General features: G+C 40.5%; 1 long non-coding RNA gene and 1 pseudogene across 3 annotated transcripts; both read right to left on the bottom strand.

The window, feature by feature from the left end:
• Positions 1–2,179: 2,179 nt before the first annotated feature.
• On the bottom strand, positions 2,180–4,907 carry LOC148787916 (nucleolar protein 56 pseudogene; annotated as a pseudogene).
• A 200-nt stretch (positions 4,908–5,107) lies between these two features.
• Positions 5,108–7,920, bottom strand: LOC148787915 (uncharacterized). 3 transcript variants are annotated; one of them, XR_016065708.1, is made up of 2 exons: positions 7,717–7,920; positions 5,108–7,420 (listed from the first exon to the last, which is right to left on the bottom strand). It is a non-coding gene; the product is annotated as an uncharacterized LOC148787915 (long non-coding RNA). The 3 variants fall into 3 exon arrangements; XR_016065709.1 differs by lacking the exon at positions 7,717–7,920 and adding an exon at positions 7,626–7,714; XR_016065707.1 differs by lacking the exon at positions 7,717–7,920 and adding an exon at positions 7,580–7,709.
• Positions 7,921–8,335: the final 415 nt, after the last annotated feature.

Here is an 8,335-nt window from a genome sequence, read left to right as displayed (position 1 = left end):
TCCTAAATCACACAAGATGCTCCAGCCTTCAACAAAGTTAGCTTAATAACTTGTAATGGATTTCGATTATTTCATCAAACTTACCTCTCTTTCAAAAAGTTAAAGCTAGTGTATTCTTCCAGTAAAGAAAATCAAATTGGCTAAACACACCAAAGTTAGGGTTCAAAACTACAACATTTTATAGTGGTCGCTGGCAATCAATTCAAGAGTTGGTTAGGAGATTATAACCACATAAGGCATTTATCAGATTTTATCAATACTCCACTCATTTTCTCTCACTATATCCCCTCTAAACAAAAATGAGAATACACATCTATGCAAGCACACAAAAATGTTATAGAGGACATAAATAGACTATAAAGACAAATAATACCCCTAATGACCATATAATGTTGCGAAACTATGGTTACACCCCCACTTCTTCTATGTTCAAAATGGAAGTAAAACATGTTCTACCGTGAAACACCCACATACACACACCCCACACCCCACACACACACCACTCACACACACAAACACACACCTCACAGACACACACACACAAACACACACCCCTCACTCACACACCCACACAACCCTACACACACACCCCACACACACACACACACACAAACACACACCCCGCACACACACACCTACAAACACACACACACACCCACACATCACACACACACACACTGGGTTAGCATTGTATTTACTAAAATATTTCAGCAAAAGCCCAAGAACCAAAAAACCTAAATCACACAAGATGCTTCAACCTTTAACAAAGTTAGCATAATAACTTATAATGGATTTTGATTACTTCATGAAAGTTACCTCTCTTTCAAAAAGTTAAAGCTAGTGTCTTTTTCCGGTATAGAAAATCAAATTGGCTAAACACACCAAAATTAGGGTTCAAAACTACAACATTTTATAGTGGTCGCTGGCAATCAATTCAAGAGTTGGTTAGGAGATTATAACCACATAAGACATTTATCAGATTTTATCAATACTCCACTCATTTTCTCTCACTATATCCCCTCTAAACAAAAATGAGAATACACATCTATGCAAGCACACAAAAATGTTATAGAGGACATAAATAGACTATAAAGACAAATAATACCCCTAATGACCATATAATGTTGCGAAACTATGGTGACACCCCCACTTCTTCTATGTTCAAAATGGAGTAAAACATGTTCTACCGTGAAACACCCACATACACACACCCCACACCCCACACACACACCACTCACACACACAAACACACACCTCACACACACACACACACAAACACACACCCCTCACTCACACACCCACACAACCCTACACACACACCCCACACACACACACACACAAACACACACACCTACAAACACACACACACACCCACACATCACACACACACACACACAGGGTTAGCATTGTATTTACTAAAACATTTCAGCAAAAGCCCAAGAACCAAAAAACCTAAATCACACAAGATGCTTCAACCTTTAACAAAGTTAGCATAATAACTTATAATGGATTTTGATTACTTCATGAAAGTTACCTCTCTTTCAAAAAGTTAAAGCTAGTGTCTTCTTCCAGTAAAGAAAATCAAATTGGCTAAACACACCAAAGTCAGGGTTCAAAACTACAACATTTTATAGTGGTCGCTGGCAATCAATTCAAGAGTTGGTTAGGAGATTATAACCACATAAGGCATTTATCAGATTTTATCAATACTCCACTCATTTTCTCTCACTATATCCCTTCTAAACAAAAATGAGAATACACATCTATGCAAACACATAAAAATGTTATAGAGGACATAAATAGACAGCAAAGACAAATAATACCCGTAATGAACATAAAATATTGCGAAACTATGGTGACACCCCCACTTCTTCTATGTTTAAAATGGAAGTAAAACATGTTCTACCGTGACACACCCACACACACACACCCCACACCCCACACACACACCACACACACATACAAACACACACCTCACACACACACACACACACCCCTCACACACACACACAACCCTACAAACACACACACACACCCCTCACACACACACACAACCCTACAAACACACACACACACAAACACACACCCCACACACACACACACACACACACACACACATCACACACACACAGAGGGTTAGCATTGTATTTACAAAAATATTTCAGCAAAAGCCCAAGAATCAGAAAGCCTAAATCACACAAGACGCTCCAGACTTCAACAAAGTTAGCATAATAACTTGTAATGGATTTTGACTACTTAACCAAACTTACCTCTCTTTCAAAAAGTTAAAGCTAGTGTCTTCTTCCAGTAAAGAAAATCAAATTTGCTAAACACACCAAAGTCAGGGTTCAAAACTACAACATTTTATAGTGGTCGCTGACAATCAATTCAAGAGTTGGTTAGGAGATTATAACCACATAAGACATTTATTAGATTTTATCAATACTCCACTCATTTTCTCTCACTATATCCCCTCTAAACAAAAATGAGAATACACATCTATGCAAGCACACAAAAATGTTATAGAGGACATAAATAGACTATAAAGTCAAATAATACCCGTAATGAGCATAAAATATTGCGAAACTATGGTGACACCCCCACTTGTTCTATGTAAAAATGGAAGTAAAACATGTTCTACCGTGACACACCCACACACACACCCCACACCCCACACACACACCACACACACACACAAAACACACCTCACACACACACACACACCCCTCACACACACACCCACACAACCCTACAAACACACACACACACACACACACACACCCCTCACACACACACACACAAACACACACCCCGCACACGCACACGCACACACACACACACACATCACACACACACACACACGGGGTTAGCATTGTATTTACAAAAACATTTCAGCAAAAGCCCAAGAACCATAAATCCTAAATCACACAAGATGCTCCAGCCTTCAACAAAGTTAGCATAATAACTTGTAATGGATTTTGATTACTTCATCAAACTTACCTCTCTTTCAAAAAGTTAAAGCTAGTGTCTTCTTCCAGTAAAGAAAATCAAATTGGCTAAACACACCAAAGTCAGGGTTCAAAACTACAACATTTTATAGTGGTCGCTGGCAATCAATTCAAAAGTTGGTTAGGAGATTATAACCACATAAGGCATTTATCACATTTTATCAATACTCCACTCATTTTCTCTCACTATATCCCTTCTAAACAAAAATGAGAATACACATCTATGCAAACACACAAAAATGTTATAGAGGACATAAATAGACCGCAAAGACAAATAATACCCGTAATGAGCATAAAATATTGTGAAACTATGGTGACACCCCCACTTCTTCTATGTTTAAAATGGAAGTAAAACATGTTCTACCGTGACACACCCACACACTCACACCCCACACCCCACACACACACCACACACACACACAAACACACACCTCGCACACACACACCCCTCACACACACACACACACAACCCTACAAACACACACACACACCCCACACACACACACACAAACACACACCCCGCACACACACACACACACACACACACACACCGACAAATACACACACACACACACACACACAAACACACACCCCCCCCCCCACACACACACCCACTTTGGCATACAGATAATTGTCCTTGACAATCTTCACTAATTCAGGGAAGTGCCAAGAGTACCATTCTCTTACTCTCATGGCAAAGGAATTGATATCTTTATCAAGGGTATCAAGAAGAAATATAGCCTGGATAATCATATTGTCTACACGGTTCACATTGAACTTCACCTTTGCTCTACTATAACTGTGACCCAAACCGAGTTGTGCCTTCTCCAAATCACCAGGCTTTAGATTTTCAATGAACCGATCAAAATGCAATCGCACACCTCGAAGAAGCTCAAGAACAAACTCATTGCTCTGGCAGGGAATCTTAGTTACTTCATAAATATGCGATCCAAGCTTTGGTTCTGCCACCCTCAAACTAAACTTTGGCTTCTTACCTTCTTTAATCTTTGGTAAAGTAAGCTCCAAAATGTCCTCAGCTCATCAGTCATTTGACCTTCGGAGACGGTGTTTCACTGGTTGAGAGCATCAAGCGCAGACTCGTAGGGGCTAAAAGCAGCGAGCTTCACCACCTTCCCAAATCGATTAAGGTCGTCAACGGAGCTCCGAACTGCCTCCATATTCTTCCCGATTTCATTAATCCTGTGTGCTAGAACAAATCGTATCCCGAAGCGGACTCGTACAACACGTACAGAGCGGTCGCTTTTCCCTCTCAGTGTCTTACTCCACCATTTTGTATAGGGAGTGTGGGTTGTGGTACTCGGCGGGAGGAAGTTTTGGTTTAGGTTTAAGGTTTAGGGTTTTAGGGCTTAAGGTTTTTTTTTTTTCTTATTTTTTAGTCATAACACCCGAAGGTGGGGGATGCTTATCGGGGTCCCCATCCCATCTTCATTAAAAATAAAGCACAGTCAGAATTGCAACATAAACGCAACAAAAGATAAATGGAGGAGTACTACTCCTTTACATTGTGAATCAAGTTTTTTGTTTCTTCCATTTTTTCTTGATTCGATCTGTCTTAATTCTTGGACCGCACGAGCCACTCCTCTGTTTCATAACTCGGATTTTCTCCTCCGTGTTCCTGACAAGGTACTCCGGTATCTCGTCTACGCGAAATTGATTCCTAGACAGTCTGGCCGGAGAGGCCAGTTCCTGTAGCAGCTGCTCTGCCGAATCTGCAGGGTTGCAATTGGTCAAGCAAGGTGGGTCGCAGATCTTCAAAGGCGTGGCATCAATAACCAAAGTCTCCCCCTTATCTGAATCCTCTTGTAAAAGCATGGTAGCATTTCCAACTTGTATCCAATTTCCTTCAGCCATTTTATTTTCCGAATTCTCCTCACCCATACTTCCATCATCGCCGGTAGTGTTAGCGACATTCACTGACACAATGTTATAGGGCTTAAGGTTTTAGGGCTGGTTTAGGGTTTAGGGTTTTAGGGTTTCGGATTTTAGAGTTCAGGGTTTAGGGTTCTGGGTTCAGGGTTCAGGGTTCGGGTTCAGGATTTAGGGTTTAGGGTTTTCTTTTAATAGGAGAATTGTCGGCATCCTCGTCCCTTCTAGATATCACTAAGAATGTACACAATATTTTTTACATGTAGTAAAATCCTTCAAAATAACAAAATACCCTAAAAACAAGTTTCTGGGCTATGCAAAAAAAAGAGCCCAAAAATCTTAGCAGCCACGTAAAATAATCCAAGCTAAAATGCCCAAAAGAGGGCCAACGGATCAGGCCCCCAGACGCCAGCTCGGATGGAGGCCTAGTTGGTGGTTCCATGCTTTGCTGGTGGCAGCCCAATTGAGGATTGGGCCAGAGTCCAGAAGCAGGCCAGCGCAGCAGGCAATGGCCCAGTGTAAAGAGGGGTCCATCTGAAGTGGTGTGGTCCAACTGCACAGTCCATTGCAAAATTACAGCCCAATGTCTTCGAAAGCCCATTGCGAATGAGCCTAGCAAGGTGAGGCCTTCTTCCTTGGCTCATAAATGAGCGAGCCCAAACCATTGTAGCCTCTACCCCAGTTGTGCTCAGTCCAGAAAAAAGGTCCCAACACTCCATCAAGCTAAGCGTGATCCAGTCCAATCTGAAAAATAAAATGCGGCCCAGCGCACTTGTTTCCAAGCAAAAGAAGTGTTTACAACCCAATTTAGAAAAACAAAAGTAACCCAGGTCTATAAAATTGGAGGAGCCCAAACTACAACTTGACACACAAAATAAATTAGCAAGTGCCACCCAAATTTGAAAGAATCTGAAAAAACCAGCAAATGTAAGGGTAATGCCAAACAAAATAGGAGAAATTGCAGAACACTCTCTTGGCTTTTTCCTTCTTTTTTTGTTTTGCCTCTTTTCCTTCTTATCTCTTCCTTTTTTTTTTCTTAGATGTTTTTTCCTCTTTTTTCTGTTTTTTCTCTCTTCTTTTTCTGCATTCTCTTTTCTGTTTTCTTTTTTTGTTTCCTCCAAATCAAAATCAGCCATCATCAATCAAACCAGCATTCAGCAACATCCAATGCTCCAAACCAATAATATATAGACCTTAAACCCACAAAAATGCAAAAGAAGTTCCAAAACTCTAACTCCTCTAATAAAAGGCCAAGACCAAAGGTAAATTTTGAAATTCTGGATAAGGGTTGCGACACTTCAATGTCTTGAAACCAACACAAGAAAAGTTAGGGGCCAACATTACCATGATACTCTGAGATTTGTATGTAGCATGTGGAGCCAAGATGTCCCTATAGGGTATGTAGAAGGAAGGAGTGATATCGGTAGTTCTCAGTGTATATTGACAAAAAGTTAGTGGATTAGTGGTTGTACAGAAACAGCGAGATATGTGTGAGGTGAAAGTGATTGTGCAAGTGTAACGAAAGTGAGCATTATGAAAGAAGAGAGTGAGGCACAATGTGTGCAAGCCGAAAGACGAGGAGATGAATGAGGCAAAAATTGAAAGCCAAGTGCATTTGTTCCTGTTCCCCGGTTTGCGAGATGAAAGGGCGCAAGATTGCAAACCTTTAAGCTTTTTAAGAAAACAAAGAGGCTAATAGAGCTCTCTAATGCACAGGAGTGAGCGTACATCAGGGGCAGTCGATGGCCGAGGATGTGCATCAAGTTTCTGACATAAAATTCCAGCCTGGTGAGACAAAGGAGATGCTGCAGCAGAAGCAGAAATAGGTGATACCATTATGTCAATGAATCTGCAACAGAAATCAAAGTGAATTAAGAGCCTAACTGAGTGAAAGAAGAGGTTTAGAAAACTCCCTGAACTGAGGTAACTGCTTACTGCTGCCACAACAACAGCTGCAGCAAACGGCAACAGCAGCAGAGATCTGCACAACGATGACTGAGAGTCTATTAATCTGCATAACGATAACATTGTTTGGGGCAAAGGAAAACAGATAATTAGGGGGCCATAGCAAGAGAAACTCCCTGTTTGAATCTCCCAAGGTGGTGCGAACTGTTATGCGGCCGAGATTGCGCCGGCGGTAAAAGCAGAAAAACAGCAGCAAGAAACAGCAGTTGCATGAAATAGCTGCCGAAAAACAGAGTTTGTTGCAGCAGTGCAGAGTCTGCCGCAGCAAGCAGAGTTAGCTGCATCAGGGCGGAACTTGCAACAGCAGGAGGTGGTTGTCTAGAGCAAAAACCAGCAGCAACGGAAACGCTGCAGCTGCAGCAGCAGTAGAGATCTGCAGCAACAAGGGAACGTTGCGGAGATTCCTTCGTGCATCGTCTGCTGCTGCAAAAGGAACTGGGACAGACAAATGTTAAAAAGTCTCTAAAATCACAATAAATAGAGGTACTCCCGGAAAATTTTCTCCTTTGGTTCATGCTACACCGAAGAGACGGCATTAACAACAGTAGTAACAGCAGCAGCTGTAGACATTATATAAATATGCATAATTCAGTCACCGTTGAATATACATACATAATCTCATCAACACGACGAGCATAATTAACTTCTCATCCATAAGATTATATATAGAACTATTAAGCATCACAAAATGAAATTATTATAATTAGTTTACGTATCACCCTCATTTTATTGACGGGTCGGGAGAAAATTGCATACTGATCCGACCTCACTGGAATACAAAACTTGAACCCAGCCGTCGGTGAGTAAACACAGCAAGATCTACACTTGAAAAATATGAGTAGAGGAATAAACTTACAACTCAGTAAGTAAATAACCGACGTCATCTATACATGTACATCAAATATAGTTTCAAACAAGAACAAAAGCAAGCAACACATATAAAATATAATCAATTTGATTCTAACATCTTTCATTTTATTTCACAACGTAACCATCTCATAACGTGACAATTAATCCCACTCTTCTTTTTCTAGTCTGCTTACCAGAAATGTGATATTATATTTTTTCTCTACCAACTCAATCTCACAATTCATTACATGATATTTAAGTGAATCCCCTTGACATGCCACATAGGCTCATCAATATTATTTTGCATCATATATAGTTCTTTTCATTTCGCATCATAGCTCTTTCATGCATTTTGCGGCACAGGCTATTCAAGATCATTAAAGAGTATATATTCATATCATAATTATATTAAGTTTACACCACTCTCTCGTTCCACATATCATTGTTCTTGTCAGCAACTAGGCGCGTAAAATCACACATCACATCTTCATTACAAGCATACGGCAACAATATCATACAACCATGGAGTATGGTAATACACTTTCTCATTTTGCCTCAATGATATAACCATGCAAGGTAAAGCATCAAATCACCCGTATCATACATAGTAATTCATTTCCAGCACA

This window comes from Sesamum indicum, linkage group LG6 (assembly GCF_026168435.1).
Source record: "Sesamum indicum cultivar Baizhima isolate 11 linkage group LG6, ASM2616843v1, whole genome shotgun sequence".
NCBI lineage: Eukaryota > Viridiplantae > Streptophyta > Magnoliopsida > Lamiales > Pedaliaceae > Sesamum > Sesamum indicum.
This window is presented reverse-complemented; position numbering and strand designations above follow the sequence as displayed.